The sequence below is a fragment of the Pan troglodytes genome, chromosome 9, assembly GCF_028858775.2.
Source record: "Pan troglodytes isolate AG18354 chromosome 9, NHGRI_mPanTro3-v2.0_pri, whole genome shotgun sequence".
Lineage (NCBI taxonomy): Eukaryota > Metazoa > Chordata > Mammalia > Primates > Hominidae > Pan > Pan troglodytes.
The window spans coordinates 128573120-128590636 of record NC_072407.2 but is presented as its reverse complement, the minus strand read 5'-3'; the positions used below and the strand labels follow the sequence as shown (position 1 = coordinate 128590636).

Genomic DNA, 17517 nt, shown 5'->3' with positions numbered 1-17517 from the left:
GTGTCCTCCTTCCTCCTATGTAAAATCTGGCAGTTTGAGCTATCATGTTGAGGACAGGATAAAAGCAAGGAGCGGCCTCTGGGGTGAATGAATGGTCCTCTGCAGACTCCTGGCCTCTGACCCAATAGGCTAGTCATAATATTCAGGGGGAAGCAAAGCCTTTAAAGAAGCAAATCGTTAAAACACTCAAGGTTGTAAAAAAAAAATAAAAAATAAAAAAAATAATGGTTGAAAAGCATTGAAGCAGTGTAGAAAAAGATACACAATATCCATTGACCTTCAAGAGTCTGAGGGGCTCAGACCTCTCACGATGTCGGCTGTGTGGTTGCCCATGTGGAGAGGGCTCAGGATGTGGGCCAGGCTAGACAACCCCTCCAGACAGATGCAGGACATAGCATTAGGGTTACTGTGCTCTGGGGTGAGGGAAGGACATCTATCTGAAGCAAAAGCACTTCCTACATTACACATGCTCTTCCTCTTTAACTGTTACCCGTAGTTTCTTCTCAATGGAAACCCTTTCTTAGAGGTCTTCCCAGAAAGGCCAATCCTATCTCCCTCCACCTTCAATATTGCAGAGGCAGATGCCTGGAGGTAGGAGAAAAGGAGAAGCTGCCCATTTAAAATTCCTTTCACTGTTGCATTGCAATATGCTGTGAAAAGAAAAAAAAAAAACTTTCAGTTTAGGTATCCTAGATCCATCTTCTTGGGGTTGACTTTACATTCTATCACTGAAGTGGTAAAAGTCCTAGCTGCTAAGTTGCTCATCCTTTAGCAACTTCTAGCAATAAAATCAGTGTCCCCAGTAGAGGTCTTCCCCGCCACCTGTCAGGTGTCCCAGCCATGAGCCCTCGCTCACCAGCCTTGTGAAGCTGAATGCAGATACCGAAACACAGCCAAACTGATTCTCAAAGTAGAAATTCATGTGTCCAGAGGCCCTTGAAACTGGAAGCCCGTGATAGGGAGATTCAAGGACATCAGATTCTAGAATCGAGGGCTGTGGCCTCGCTGTGACTGAGGGTGAGATATGTGCTGGGCGTGGGGGTCACCCTCTAGGCAGAAGTGGTATCACCTTCCCCTGAATCGCATGGAGGCAGCTACAAGGTCTATTTTTCAACTCCTCCCTTTGGTGCAACTAAAAATGGCTATAGAGGAACAAAGGTGACATTTTCTGTTTGATAGCACCAGAGACGAAAAAAATGCCAGGGGCATCCCTGCCCTTCTCCACCTTCTCAGGTTCCACCGTGCACATTTTATGGAATGTCCGTGAACTTTGGGGCTTGGCCTCGGCCTTGCCATGTCTCACGCAGCCCCTCCCGTTTCTCATTGCCCTGGCGTGTCACATTGAATGCTGCCAGGAGAGAGTCGGGCCAGAGTGTCCGTGTGACCTTGAAAAGAGCTCCTCCACACGTGGTCCTGGGGGATTGGAGTTTGCAAAATGCCACTTCCGGTGTCGCTTTTTTCTCATTCCGTATCTGGTGTTTATATTGCTCTTTACATCTTTCAGAACCGTTTCATATCCATTTCCTGATTTGAATTTCATGACAACCCCATGAGGTATCATTATCTCCATCTTACGGCAAAGACGGTGAGGCGCTAGAGAGTGATTCCCCACAAGGTCAAATGCCTACTTACAGACTGAGGCAGCACAGGGGCTTGGCTTCCTGGGCGGGTCCAGCTGGTGCCTCTTCTGCCACCCCAAGCCTGCCCATCCTTCACTGAGCAAGTCAGTCGTTCCTCTGCCTCTGCAAAGCCGTCATCCTCAGCCACCACGGGCCCCAGTACCGCCTCCTCCGTTGGATTCTGTAGATAGTGCACTGTCTGCCTCTCTCACTTGCCTAGTTATTCCATCATTCTCTTGTTTACTTAACTTTTCAGTTGTGTACATATATTCCTCACAAGACAATTACAAACAAGGTGTCTGGCATAAGCTTTATTATACCTGCTCTCTTTTTCCCCTCCCCCACCCCCACAACCCAACAAAACCCAATTAAGAGTGTAGGAGACATTTAACAAATACTGGCTGCTGAATGCATGAATGAATGACTTTTTTAATCAAATATAAATTAAACTGATGTCTCACCCAAAGCAGAACTTCTTCTTGCATTAATCTTTGTAGGGCTTTTTCTACTGGCAACAGGGGACCAGTGAGGTGGCTGGTCCTCTTGTTGTTGGTTCACGGAGGAAGATCTCAGGGAGGAAAGTTGAAAGGCCTCTGTCCTGGTGAATTGCCTGGAAAGTGAAAATCTGAGATTCAGATTTCAAAAAAGAGTAACTCTTTGGTGTGGTAAGGGTAAGGGTAGGTGATGGGGTTGTAATGACAGCATTGATGTTTGGGAGACTGTGGGGATTACAGAAGGTCATGGAGCACAGAGATCAAGGACCAGGCTTCAGAATCAGACATCCTTAGGAACCCAGCCCTGCTACCTATAGATTGAGTGGAGGACTTTGGCAAATGGCCTGACCTCTTGTCCACAGCCCCCTGACCTGTGAAGTGGAGATAATGATATTCTCTACACCATAGGGCTGTTATGAGGATGAAATGTGTGAGCCAAATATCTAGCACTTGCCTACCATTTAGAATGGGCTCAAGGCATGGTAGCTCTTGTTCCTACCACGATAGACTCCCTAGGCAGGCTTGGCCCAGGCTTCCTCTCCTGTCTTGGTTCTTCTTTGTGCCCTAAGTAAAGAAGATGGTTTATATCCATCAACCCACAGAGACCCCAACCCGGGCTTTTTGGCCAGCGGGTGCTGGTTTCACACAAAGAACAAGGGGTGGGGGGTTAACAGACGCCGGAACTCAACCAAAGAAGCCCATCCCTTCACTCTGAGGGGCTGAAATTCCAGCCTGCCAGTGACCTCCAGAACCTTGGGTTTTTTAAAGGAATCCTCTAGACAGATCAGACATACTAGTGCCTATCTTCCTCCTGGCCCAGAATTGATGAGCCCTCACCATTTCATCTTTTCTTTGGTTAGCACAAGGATGAACTCCGCTTTTTGCCTCATTCTCCCATTGGCATAATGACTTACCCTACCTTCATTTAAATATCTGAATTCAGAAACTTTAATTAGGGACTTCCCATGACTTTATGGAGGTGTCATGATTAGACCTGTTATTACCACCCCAAATGGGAAAATTGAACATCCACTGCTTTATGAACCCTTCATCACAATTAATGCTGTCTCCAAAACTTCTCATTTATTGGGTTCTCTGGTATAATCATTCCTAATATGTGTTTCAAGACCTTGTACAAGTACAAATAATTTAAACTAATTAGCTTATTATAAAAAAGGAATGAAAACAAATGACACATGAATGAATTGTGAGGTTTCATATGGAATTAATATCTCCATAATACCCACAAATTTGGTAAATTCATTATGCATCTATAATCAAACCTGATAAATCCCCTAGATAATTCAGAAGTAATTATGCATGAACTGCTGCCACTTATTTGAAAGTGCTACCAAAATAAGAGATTTATTCCCAAGATCCAGTTAGGCTCCAGGATAACTAAGACTAACCTGACATCTCCTGTCAAAATCAGCCATGAGAAATTACACTGACTCTGCCCCCCTGGATGCTGTCCACTGATATCTGGAAAGAGTATGCATGGTTCTCAAAAATAGTCCCTGTTTGAGACATGGAGTGGAGTTTATCATTGGAATTTGTGAGATTTGGGGAAGATGGAGAGGGATTCCCAGTTGGAATAATTATCAAGACTCAATGAAACACACAAACTGTGCACCATCCCACCAATTCCCAAAAGACTTTCTTAGTCTAGCTGAGAAATCCTATAGCAAGGAACAATTTTCTCATTTAGACGTGGATTGCAGTTCTTTTCTGATATGGTTTTGCTGTGTCCCCACCCACATATCATCTTGAATTATACTCCCATAATTCCTATGTGTTGTGGGAGGGACCCAGTGGGAGATAATTTGAATCATGGGGGTGGTTTCTCCCATACTGTTCTCATGGTAGTGAATGCATCTCATGAGATCTGATGGTTTTATCAGGGATTTTCACTTTTGCATCTTCCTCATTCTTCTCTTACCACTGCCATGTAAGAAGTGCCTTTTACTTCCTGCCATGATTCTGAGACCTTCCCAGCCATGTGGAACTGTAAGTCCAATTAAACCTCTTTTTCTTCCCAGTCTTGGGTATGTCTTTATCAGCAGCATGAAAACAGACTAATACAGTAAATTGATACTAGTAGAGTTGCTAAAAAGATACCCAAAGATGTGGAAGTGACTTTGGAACTTGGCAACAGGGAGAGATTAGAGGGCTCAGAAGAAGACACGAAAATGTGGGAAAGTTTGGAACTTCCTAGAGACTTGTTGAATGGCTTTGACCAGAAGCCTGATAGTGATATGGACAATAAGGTCCAGGCTGAGGTTGTCTCAGATGGAGATAAGGAACTTGTTTGGAACTGGAGCAAAGGAGATTCTTGTTATGTTTTAGCAAAGAGACTGGCAGCATTTTGCCCCTGCCCTAGAGATTTGTGGAACTTTGAACTTGACATAGATGATCTAGGGTATCTAGTGGAAGAAATTTCTAAGGAGCAAAGCATTCTAGATGTGACTTGGGTGCCATTAAAGGCATTCAATTTTATAAGGGAAGCCAAGCATAAAAGTTCAGAAAATATGCAGCCTGACAATGTAATAGAAAAGAAAAGCCCATTTTCTGAGGAAAAATACAAGATGGCTGCAGAAATTTGCATAAGTAATGAGGAGTCGAATGTTAATCCCCAAGATGATGGAGAAAATTCTCTAGGGCATGTCAGAGGTCTTCGTGGCAGCCCTTCCTATCACAGGCCCATAGGCCTAGGAGAAAATGGTTTCATGGGACGGACCCAGGGTCCCCACGCTGTGTGCAGCCTAGGGACTTGGTGCCCTGCATCCCAGCCACTACAGCCATGGCTGAAAGGGGCCAATGTAGAGCTCAGGCCATGGCTTCATGGGGTGCAAGCCCCAAGCCTTGGCAGCTTCTATGTGGTGTTGAGCCTGAGAGTACACAGAAGTCAAGAATTGGGGTTTGGGAACCTCCACCTAGATTTCAGAAAATGTATGGAAACTCCTGGATGCCCAGGCAGAAGTTTGCTGCAGGGGTGGGAACCTCATGGAGAACTTCTGCCAAAGCAGTGCAGAAGGGAAATGTGGGGTCAGAGCCCTCATACAGAGTCCCTACTAGGGCACTGCCTAGTGGAGCTGTGAGAGGAGGGCCATCGCCCTCCAGATCCCAGAATGGTAGATCCACCAACAGCTTGCACCGTTCACCTGGAAAAGCCACAGACACTCAATGCCAGCCTGTGAAAGCAGCTGGGAGGGAGGCTGTACCCTGCAAAGCCACAAGGATAGAGCTACCCAAGACCATGGGAACCCACCTCTTGCATCAGCATGACCTGGATATGAGACCTGCAGTCAAAGGAGATCATTTTGCAGCTTTACAATTTGCCCCACTGGATTTCAGACTTGCATGGGCCTTGTAACCCCTTTGTTTTGGTCAATTTCTCCCATTTGGAATGGCTGTATTTACCCAATACCTGTACCCTCATTTTATCTAGGGAGTAACTAGCTTGCTTTTGATTTTACAGGCTCATAGGTAGAAGGGATTTGCCTTGTCTCAGATGAGAGTTTGGACTGTGGACTTTTGGGTTAATGGTGAAATTAGTTAAGAATGTGGGGGAATGAGGGGAAGGCCTGATAGGTTTTGAAATATGAGAACCTTAGATTTGGAGGGGCCAGGGGCAGAATGATATGGTTTGGCTGTGTCCCCACCCAAATCCCATCTTGAATTATACTCCAATAATTCCCACGTGTTGTGGGAGGGACCCAATAGGAGATAATTTTAATCATGAAGGTGGTTTCCCCCTTACTGTTCTAGGGGTAGTGAATACATCTCACAAGATCTGATGGTTATATCAGGGGTTTTCACTTTTGCATCTTCCTCATTTTTCTCTTGCCATCTCCATTTAAGAAGTGCCTTTCACCTCCCTCCATGATTCTGAGGCCTCCCCACCCATGTGGAACTGTAAGTCCAATTAAACCTGTTTTTCTTCCCATTCTCGAGTATGTCTTTATCAGCAGCGTGAAAACTGACTAATACATTTTCCAACATGACACACCTGAAATTGTAGGACTCTGATTTTAGCCACTCATTCAACCAGGCAAAATGAATTTTCTACCCTTTGGGCTACCATATTTATTTCTAGCTTTCTTAAAACATAGCTCATTATTTATTTTTAGATATAGTTCCTATTTGATCATGTGCTTCTTGAAGATTATCACAGCACTATTTATTACATGCACTCATTACATACATATATGTGTTCAACAAATATTAAATATCTGTGCACTAGGCATTGATACATCAGTCAATAAAACAAATAGCTAAGACTTCATGGGGCTGACATTCTAGTGGAGGAGCCATGAAATGAACAAATAAAGATGAATCATGTCAGATGGAGATAGGCACTCTACAGCCAGGCAAAACAGGGAGAGGGATATAAAGTACTCCTATAGGGGTGGGGTGCACATTTTAAATAAGATGGTCAGTCCCCAAGAAGGTGGCCACCGAGCAATGTCTTGAAGCAGGGGAGGGACCGAGGACAGGACATCCCAGGCAGAGGGAACTGCATAAGTGCAAAGACCCTGGGGCAGGAGCATGCCTGGTGAGTTTCAGGAACAGCAAAGAGGCCAGCGCAAGTGCACTCATCCATTCTCTCATTACTATAAAGAACTACGTGAGACGGGGTAAAAAGGAAAGAAGTTTAATTGACTCACGGTTCTGTAGGCAGGCACTGCTGGGGAGGCCTCAGAAAACTTACAATCATGGTGGAAGGCCAAGGGGAAGTAGGCCCATATTAGATGGCCAGAGCAGGAGGAAGAGAGTGAAGGAGGAGGTGATACACACTTTCAAACAACCAAATCTCGTGAGAACTCACCATCATAAGAACAGCAAGGGGGAAATCCACCCCTGTAATCCAACCACCTCCTACCAGGCCCCTCCTCCAACACTGGGGATTACAATGTGACATGACATTTGGGTGGGGACACAAATCCAAACTGTATAAGCAAGCAAAAGGAAGAGTGAAGATTAAGTCAAAGTGTAACAACGAGGCCAGACCCCGGAGGGCACCATGAGTCATGGAGAGGGTGTTGGCTTTCATTCTCAGTGAGATGGAATGCTCTGCACCGTTCTGAACAAAGGAACGGCTCCCTCTGACTTAGGTTTTTAAAAGCACTACTCAGACTGCCCTGTTGAAACTAGACAGCAGAAGACAAGGATGGAAGCTGCGAGACCAATTAGGAGGCTCTGGCCGCCATCCAGGCACAGGGTCCAAGTGACTTGGACCAGGGGGTAGCCTTGGAGGGGCAAGAAGACCAGATTCCAAATTTACTTTGAAGGAAGAACCAAAGGGATTTGCTGACAGATTTGATCTTCGCTGTAAACTTTTGGGCTCCCAGCAGAGTACCTTACACTAAAAGGTGCCTGATAAACGTTTGCTGAATGAAAGGAGTAAACGTATGCATAAATGAAGTATTCAAATAACTTGGACCCTGGTGAGAGGGGTGGGGTTGAGTTTGATTAGAGGGAAGGGTATACTTCATATATCTCAGTCTCCCTCCTGGGGCTGGGTTTCCTTACCTAGCAGAAACTCATTAAATATTTGTTGGATGCGTGAATAGACAAGTTAATTAAAATGGGCGTGCAAGGCTTGGGAGCTTATTCTGACTTCCAGCTAGAAACCCCAGCAGACAAGCACTGGGGCTTGGAGATTTTTCTTTCTATAGCTCCTGGCAGAGTAGCAGGGGTGAGCCTGGGCTCCCTAAATATTGTGAAATGCTGTCCATGCTGAGGTCCCCATCAGACTTGCCTAGAAAAGTGCCTAAAATGCAGAGTGCCGAGCCTCCTGTTTGTCAGTGGTTGGAAGATGAGTAATACTTTCTAAATGCTTAAGTGTCATCATCATTACTAAATTGCTGTAGGAATAAAAATTCAGTTTATACCATTGAGGATCATTAAAGTCTCTTCTGAATCTGATGCCAAAATTGAAATAATTGGCTCATCGGTGGTGCAACATGGGATATGACCACATCGGCTTGTGGGGAAAAACGTTGTCTCAACATGAAGAAAAGAACAGGAGCTTGGGTAGGTAGATTGGTTTTGTTGGCAAAGAATTGCTACATTGCAATTACAATTGACAGCATAGATCATGATTAAAAATACTTGGGGTGGCCGGGCGCAGTGGCTCACTCCTGTAATCCCAGCACTTTGGGAGCCCAAGGCGGGTGAATCACTCAAGGTCAGGAGTTTGAGACCAGTCTGGCCAACATGGTGAAACCCCGTCTCTACTAAAAATACAAAAGTTAGCTGGGTGTGGTGGTGCATGCCTGTAATCCCAGCTACTCAGGAGGCTGAAGCAGGAGAATCACCTGAACCCAGGAGTTGAAGTTTGCAGTGAGCCGAGGTCATGCCACTGCACTCCAGCCTGAGCAACAGAACGAGACTCTGTCTCAAAAAAAAAAAAAATACTTGGGGCACAAATTTAGAGTTGCAGAAAAATAAATGGATTTTGCAATTAGACAAGAGTTTTAAATCAATTGGATTTTCCAAGGCATGGTTAAATTTTGTTTCAAGAGGTCAACTGCAGATCAGAAATGCTGATACCCAGTGCAGGGAAGGCACTAAACAAGAACAAAATAAATAACGATAATAATAGATTGAGCTACAGTCTAAGAACAAAGATGTGTTTTAAATGAAAATCATTATTCACAGATGCTAGAGCACAAACCCAGACCGATTCAGTGCTGACTCGAAGGTACAAGGGGGACCCACTGGGCGATCATATCGCGAACCTGCAGATGCTAATGCTGACCTGTTTGGGGGGTGGGGTGGGTTAATTAGCTGCCGGCTGTAAAGCATTATTGCCTTGCTGAGTATTATTATTTTAATAAAAGAGGCTCATGAAAACGTCTCTGGTGGTAACTCATGAAGAATCATTTTGAGGACAAGAGTACTCGTACATCATTCCAAGTGCCGCCTATGTATTTGAGTATCAACAAAAAATTTACTGTTTAAACATAAATCTCTGGGAGAAGTTGAAGTTAATTAAAAAGGTTTAACAGCATATGCATTAGTATTAGCCCTGGCCCTCTTTAGCATGGAAGGAAGGAAAGGAAATAAAATAAGGTGTGTGAGGAAGCGGTAATGTAGGCATTTAATTAAATGTGGTCCAAAGCATAGGCGAAGACACCACCTTATCTGCCATTCAGTGCAACGAGGGAGAATGGGAGGCAGGGAAATGTTCCCTGAAGAGCTCTGTGTGTTTTTAATTAACAAAGGCTTTGAGAGTCCTTCTTACCTTTTCTTCTTCAGAAACCTAGAATTTCACCTTGTGCCATGATGCTTCCATTTAGATGTGGAAGGCCTCTGGTGGAACACTGTAGCCCAGTTCAAGTGCATATTCTGATTTATGCCCGGCTATTACTCATGAATTCTTTCATTCATGCCACAAATATTTCTAGAGCTCTCAGTCTGCATAATGCAGGGTACCCTGTAGCCTGAGAGGCTGCGGAGATGGTCTGGTCTCTGCCCTCAAATGGCTCACGGTGGAAGGAGAAAGGCTGGCATACCAGCAGCACCGTGTGGTAAATGCTCTGGGAGAGAAGTATTCAGGATTTGAGGACCACACATGAAGACGCTGGAGGTCTTCATAAAAACTGAATACTGCAATTGGCCCATGACCACAACCGCAGGGAACTCAAGTTGAGAATATTTCATTAGCATTTGAATTGTTACGATGTCAGTCTGCATCCCTTCACTTTCTGGTCCCACTCTATCTTCCTCCAGCTTTTTCCTTCATAACGCCCAGTCTGCACCCCTCTTGCAATATATTCAGAATATGCTGTGTTCACTTCACCTCTGCTCATTTATCCACTCTCCCATTGACTGAAATGCTCCTCCCACTTCAACCCCAACCCCTCCCTCAAGGTTCATCCCAAGTCCTCACTTCTTCCAGGGCATAGATTTTAGCTCTCCTGGGCGGCAACGGTGCCTTGTAGGACTTGGCACGTTCGCTGTTTGTCAGGAGGGCTGGTCAAAGGCACCAGGCTCAAGCTATTTGTGACCAGCACCACACATTTTAGCACTTAAAATATTTGCTAGCTTTGTACATCTATAGATTATTATTTGTTCCATAGATGTTCTTTGACCCTCCAACTTAAAAACTTTAACTCTTTGAGGCATTTAATAGGAGATGGATAAATTCATCCTGCATATTCTTTTCCCCAGACTCACTTCAATTTCAGCAATTTGCCCCAATATTTCCATCCACTGTACCATCTCTTTATTCTTCTCACCTCATCTGCAGGTTTTCTGGACATGACTCGATCTTCCTCTAGGATTTTAGTACCAGGCTTTCAGCCCCCACCCCCAACCCATGTCTTCACCAGCTTCATCCTTGGTGATTTCAGTCCTCCCAAGCCTCTGACCTCCTCAGGTCCCAGCAGTCTTCCCCCAAGTGACCTGCATCTACCCCATTTGCATCTTGAAATGCACGACTCAAAACTACTGAACATTCAGCTCCAATTGTCAAAGTTCTTCTCTGTCCTCACTCATTTTCTCACTCCCTCTTGACCTACTTTTTGGCCTTCCCTTGGTCTTCAATCTTTTCATCCTTTCCTATTTTCCCACTTCCCTTGGTGGCTCCAGTCCCTGAACTCTATAAGCCTCACGTTTTACCTCTACTATTAGTAACACTCAGCTTTTCGTCCTTCTGCCTACTTGATTTTCCAGTCCCCAGTTCTCATAGCCCACTATTCACTGGATCTACTTCAATCTACCATGCTAGTCCCCTAAATCAAGAGTTATTTTAGCCCCTTTTCAATGACATCCTTTCCCACACCTTCAGCCATTAACCCTATGAGGCTGATGCCACTTCCTTATATCTAGTTCTGGACGATGGCCTGGACTGTAGGCACATAGTTCCAGCTAGACTGAGCATCTGCACTTGGTTTCCTACAAGGTCCCTAACTCTCCATCTAGCACATAGCTTACCTTCCTGCAAAAACTCTTGCCTTTTCTCTGTGTTCTCGAGCTAGAGTTGACATCATGATCTTTTCAATTCTCTCTCCCTAAATGCTCAGGGTCAGCTTTGCTCTTCCTCCCCTCATTCTCTTCATCTTTTTGGTCACCAGTTCGTAATAACTCTTTTCTATTTCCTCCATTTCTACTGTCACCAGCTTTGTTAAAATCCTCACGTAATCTCACTGAGATTACTGCTGCCTCCAAACTCCTCTCCCTATCTCCAATTCATCTTCAGTACAATCCTACTCATTGTGTTGCCACATTGATCTTCCTAAACCACAGTTATGCCTTGCTCCAGAATCCCTACTAATGCACTTTTGCCCAAGGATCAAGTCTATATCATCAGTGTAGAGATAAAGATTTGCCATGATATCGCCTCAGCCTACATCTTCAGTCCTGTTTCCCACTAGTCACCTTTCCCTGAACCATGACCTCCTCTTTTCCACTTCAATACTCATGTTTTTTCCCTCTGTCTGAAATAGCTTCCATCTGTATGTGTTAAAATCCTCTTCAAGACCATCTCAAATTCCATCCTTCCTGTAAATTTTAGCCCAATCTCTTCAACTATTGATGAGCTCCCCTCTGTGTTTCCCTAACATTTTCTTTATTTGTAATTCATTAGTTTAATATATATTAATTTATTGAGCATCTGCTATGTACCAAGAACTTTAATATGCATTATCTTCTTTAATTCCCATGTTAACCCTATGAAATAGATACCATTAATATTCTTGTTATAGAAATAGGAAAATTGAAGCTATGCTTGTTTACATTTTCTGCCCAATATTACAGAATTAGTAAGTGGCAGACTCAGTTTTCCAATCTGATTCCAGTGCTCATGACATCTGCCCAGAGTTGTGTCTCCTTTATTACAATATGCCTTGCATTGGATGGATGGATAGATGGATGGATGGATGGATGGATGGATGGATGGATGGATGGATGGATGGGAGGGAAGAAGGGAGGCCAAAGTACCTTTTTTTACCCTTTTACTTCGTAGGATCCTTGCACTCTGGAACCATGCTTGGTTCACCTTTGAATTTCTCACTTCAAGCCTGACACAGAGGAGATGCTTGATAAATATTTACTTTGTTCAACTGGATGTACAGTTCAGAATTTTGCACATACAAAATCATAACCCTTGAAGGGACATAAAGACATTCTTTCATCCATCCCCCTGCCTCCAGAAGGCTGTTCTTATGTGACTCTGGTTCTAGCCTACCCCTTTTGTGTCATTCCTCCTACAATTGCAATCTGCCATAACCACTTTCCTTTCCTGTAAGATGCTCTTGACCTTTATGGGACTTCTTCTTTGCTCCTTGGCCTACTTCTAAGAGGTTCTCTTGGAGATGGTGGTCACCCAAGAAAATCAAACATGTATTTCCTAGAGTAAGAGTTTGCTTGGAAAAGGCAGAGGAAAGGGGATGGGGAATGGAAAGCGCAGGGCAGAGTTAACATTTCTAGTGAGTCTAGCTTGGGCTAGGCCACATTGTAATGTGCTTTCACAGAGAGGCAATTTTCTTCCCCTCCTGTTCCCTGTAGGAGTCCTGGAGTAAATGCAATGTTATCTCCCAGGAAGGCATTGCCTAGTGTGGGCATAACCACAGTGTTTACAGGGAGACTTGGCGCAAACAGAGCCTCTTGCTGGTCTCAGAAATGGGGAAAGTGAGAACTAACCACCAACCCCAATGAGACCAGTGCAGGAAGGATTTTGAAGTTTGGACTAGAAGGCAGGAAAGCATCTGTCAAAAATCTATTACTTGATGCACTAACAAGATTGTTGGAGGTCCCTCCCCTCCCATGGGTTATGGAGATCCACCCTTTCCAACGGGGCCTCTGGCTCTCTGTGAACAGCCCAGCAGTGGCTCACTGGGATCTGGGCTCCATCTGCAGCATCTAAGGACATCGGTACATTTCTGAGCATTTCAGAAGGAAGCTCCTCCCCACTAGACACCTACTTTTCATATAATGGAGAGAGGATCCTTCCCTAACTGCCACTTGAAGTTGCAGAATTGACACGTTCCTGACCTGAGAAAGAGTGGAAGTTGAGGATGTGCACATGTAAGCAAGGGGACTGTGGTGGGAACCTCAGTGAGTATTACGTGGTTTTAGATGGAATTGGATTTACTCTGAGTTCTCACATATGCTATAAATGCATATATAATGGTGTATTTACATAGCATAATAAATGCTATGTAAATATGCTGGAGCCTCTGGGTACAAAGACAGAAGGAGAAAGACTTGTGTTATGTAATAGGGGTATGGAGTCAGCTGCAAGGGTGCAGTGGGACATGATGCAGCCACTATCCCCATAAGAAGCCAGGAGGCTGGTGTTGTAAATGTCTGCGACCTGTAAATGTATTGGTGAGACATATCCCACTGGCCAGAATGTTATTTGCTCACAGTTTAGGTGGTAATAGCAATTTTCTCCCTTCCTGTTGTTGCTAATGTCAAAGGTATCCTTTTACCTCAGGTATTTGTAGCCAGAATCTGTAAAACTCATGACACCCTGCACCCTGATCTGATGAGAGTGGCAAGTAGCTTTGTGACCACCAAGAGGCTCTTCAGAGACAAGGCCTGGAGTAGAGACCCTGCTAAACCCAGAACCATGACTGTAACAACCATCTGAGCAACAAGTGATGAGACTCGGGCCAAGAAAGTAGCAGAGGAAGTGGTGAGAGGTGGTTGGTTTATAATATATTTTGAGACAACAGGCTACATTGACAGATTGGATGTGGGTGTGAAAGGAAGAGAAGAGTCTAGGATCACTCACTTCAAGTTTCCTGGTCTGAGTAACTGGAAGGATAAAATTGCCACTGACAAGTTTATCATCTTCTTCAAAGATGAAGAAGACCGTGAGAGGGGCAGGCCTGTGGGAGAAGACCAGGAGTTCTTTTCGGAGCATGTGAAATTTGAGATGCCTGTTACACATTGCAAGTGGAGAGGAGGACTAGGCAATTGGATAGATGAGTCCAGAGTTTAGGGGGTGGTCTAGGCTGTGGATACAAAATTGAGAGACATCAGACTACAGTCGGTGTTTAAAGCCATAAGATTGAGAAGAGATCCAAGGATTCCAATATGAAGGTCAAGGAGAGGAGATGCCAGCAATAAGTCAGTGACGTAGGAGGGAAATGACTAGAATGGAGAACCCAGGAATATTCTTTCATGCATGCCTCCCTTCTGAGCGACCCCTCATACAGAGTTAGGCATAGTCTTCAACCCAAGGGTCCCATGGTTCATTCCAGATTCAGAAAGAACCCATGTGAAACAGCAGCAAGTAAAATGAGAGGGTGTCTTTTTAAGACCATGCTGTAAGGTTCAGACTAAATGCTACGAGGTGTATTAATCTGACTGCTGGACCCTCTTCGCCACACATTTCAGGTACAAGCAGCCCAGAAGGAAAAAGCTGACTTAATTCAGAGGCCAAATTCTTCTCTCAGATCTATGCATGTAATGTATGCAGGGAACAGACTGGAATGCTTTTGATGTTGCTAATCTGAACTGACAGTCTGTTTGCTAGTTCCGGATGAGGACGCCTTTTAATTCTGTGTGTGCGCGTGTGCGTGTGTGCACGCACACGCGCGTCTGTGTGTGTGTTGTGTTCAGTTAGTCTTGACAACCTCCTTTCCCAAACCAAAGTGGGTCCCCAGGAGCCCCACATACCCACTGCCCATGGCTATTCCTCAGGGTGGGTCAGTTTCCACTCTACAAATGACAGGAGCTCTCGGGGACCACTCACCAGCTGAAGGGTGAGTGAGATAGACAGAAAATCATAGAGCTTCTATGCCTTATTTTTTTAGTACAATGCAGGGTAAAATAAAATAGTACTGGCTTGGGAAGGTGGGAGATTAATTGTCTTCTCTGGGCACGTTCATTTCATATTCATTGTCACAGTACTGATCGTAATGAAGTTATTTAGTATTCAGGCAGATGTCACATCAAGTTCCTCCATAGATGTTTTACTGTAATTTAGCATAAGTTAATGGATATCTATATTAAAGTGTTCCCAATTAAGCAAGTGGCCTTTCTATTCTACAAGCCAGATTGGATTGGATGGCCATGAAGTGTAAGCAAACTAAGCCTTCTCAGATCCCAGCCACAGAGGTCAAACCTGAAATGAGTTTAGCTCCTTCTTGTGTCTATTTCACAAGAATCCTAGTGGCTCAAAAATAACTTTGTAAATGACTGATCCAGACGGATGAGTTGGAAAGTGGGTGATTGATGGGCCCAATATATTTGAACAAAATCAACACCAGGGAGAATATTAATTGTACAAGTAGGGCCAGCTAGCAGAGCAGACGAAAGAATAGAGTCAGGATTAGCCGATCTCATCTCCAGCTTGCAGAGCCCTGAGACTTTCAGCAACTGTCCTGGGATGCAATTGGTGGTTGGTTAGCATCTGCCTTCTTAACTCTCCTGGATTAGAAGCTGCCACATTGGAAATGGTTTATTGAGCTCAGTAGAGGTTACTTTTAAAGGCTTAAGGGATTGGGTTCCATTAAAAAATATATACAAACAACTTTTAAATGAGGTTTGGTAAAGCAAAGGAACGTTTTTCCTTTTGCTTACCCAGAGGTACAAAAAGAAAAGGACCCAAAAATCCAAACAGAAATACAAATAGCTGCCTAGATCTTCACTGGAGACAGGCCTGATTCAGTCAATATGTAAGGTTTCTTTTTTTAAAATGTTATCAAAAGGTCAGAGCCAGTGGCCTTTGAAGGCAAATCTCATCTGACAGGTGGCCCTCCAGAGCTTAAGTTTCCAGATCTATTAGCACCAAAGTGTTTCTCTTAACTGGGCTTTGGGATGATTGGGGGGCTGGCCAAGTCATGAAGAAACTGGAAACTTTGGCAATGCAGCCCAGGACTGAGAAACACCAGCGGGATAAATAGAGATTCCTTTCAAATTACTTGTGAATCTTAATTCATTCAATTAAAAAAAATCATTAAACTGTACTGTCCAGCCCCCGGGGATGCAGTGGTAAGCAAAACAGAGCTTACATCATCTAGAAAAGGAAATAGGTAATTACTCAATATCCAGACATTGTGCCTGCTGTCACTGGGGCCATGGGGAGACGGGGTGATGCCTGGGTCATTAGCCGGCTCTTGAAGACTAAAGTCCTTTCACATAGCGATTCCTCCACAGCAGCAACCTTCTCACCAAGGTTCCTACACTAAATGAATTTCAAGCCCTCAAGCTGGGCTCCCGTTCACTAAAGCTCATCTAAGACTACAACTGCCCACCAAATAACTGCAGTGACGTGAACATATAGGATAAGTGAGGGAAAGATACGGAGGGAGAATTATCCATGGACTGTGGGGCTACCCACCCCAGCCCGCCTAAGGCAAAACAGCTGCCTCTTCATCTGAATGCTTCCGCTTTTTGTTAATATTCTCCACATTTATGTGGTAATGATTTCTATGTCTAATGCAGATTCTGTGAGACTAGGCCAGACTCAGTATAGAACACAGAACAACTCTTGGGTTTAGCTCAGCAAGAGGACTGGTGAAACATCAAGAGTTCCTGGGTGCCCTAAGGAGAGGACTGACTTTAGTTGCAGCCAGAGGACAGACAAGTACGTTTTTCCAACAACAGGAGATGATGGAATGAAAAGGGAACATTGTGGAGATTTAGATTCTTTAAGAACAAGCAAGGTGTTTCTATTCCTATCTCTCTGGCATGTTTTAGGAAAATTCTGTCAAGAGGAAATGGGATTACTTAAATGTTCCAAATTCTCAAATTCTGAGAAGTCAGTGCTAAACCCCAAAGCAAAGCCCATTATTATTCCTCTTCTGAGCTTCCCATTCCCAGCACATTACAATGCTCTACAAAAATTTGAGTAAGTATAGATTTTACAGGTTTCCATTTGTTGAGCCTTAGTTCCACACACACACCAATGAAAGCAAACTCTGCAAAGCTAAATTCTCTCCATTCCTCAATATTTAAGCATTTCCCTCTCAGAGGAGCTGCCCCTGCTGCTCACTGACTCATGCTCCCACTGTGCTCTTGGCATGTTTTCCACTGTACGATGGTCATCGGTTTACTTGCTAGTCTTCTCAGCTATCATGTGTATGTCCTTAAAGCCCAGTGCTAGGCTTGGCACATTGTAGACATTGTGTAAATGTTTCGTAGATGGATAGATGGATAAATGGATGGAGCCACTGATTATTAGTTTTTGCTAAGGAAAACCCTCCTCTGCATTTTTATCTTTTTTTAAGTGACCATCCGCAGAGATATCCAGACTTAGACAGAGAAGGTTCTCTTAGGTTCTCCATTCTCCAAGTAGATTTCATCAGCCCAGACAGCACTAGCCATGTTTTTATCAGGATTTAGATGAGTCATTTTTTTCTTTGAATTGAAATAAACCTGTAGGTTGAATTTGCAAGAGGAGAAACTAGCTAAATGTGCCCACCAGGGTTCTGGACAAATAG

The 17517-nt window shown here is 44.2% G+C and overlaps 1 protein-coding gene across 5 annotated transcripts in view; it reads left to right on the top strand.

Annotated features, from left to right (window-relative positions):
• Nucleotides 1-17517, top strand: part of KIRREL3 (kirre like nephrin family adhesion molecule 3) — a 584143-nt gene that overhangs the window by 351595 nt on the left and 215031 nt on the right. The gene's annotated exons all lie outside the window — the stretch shown is intronic.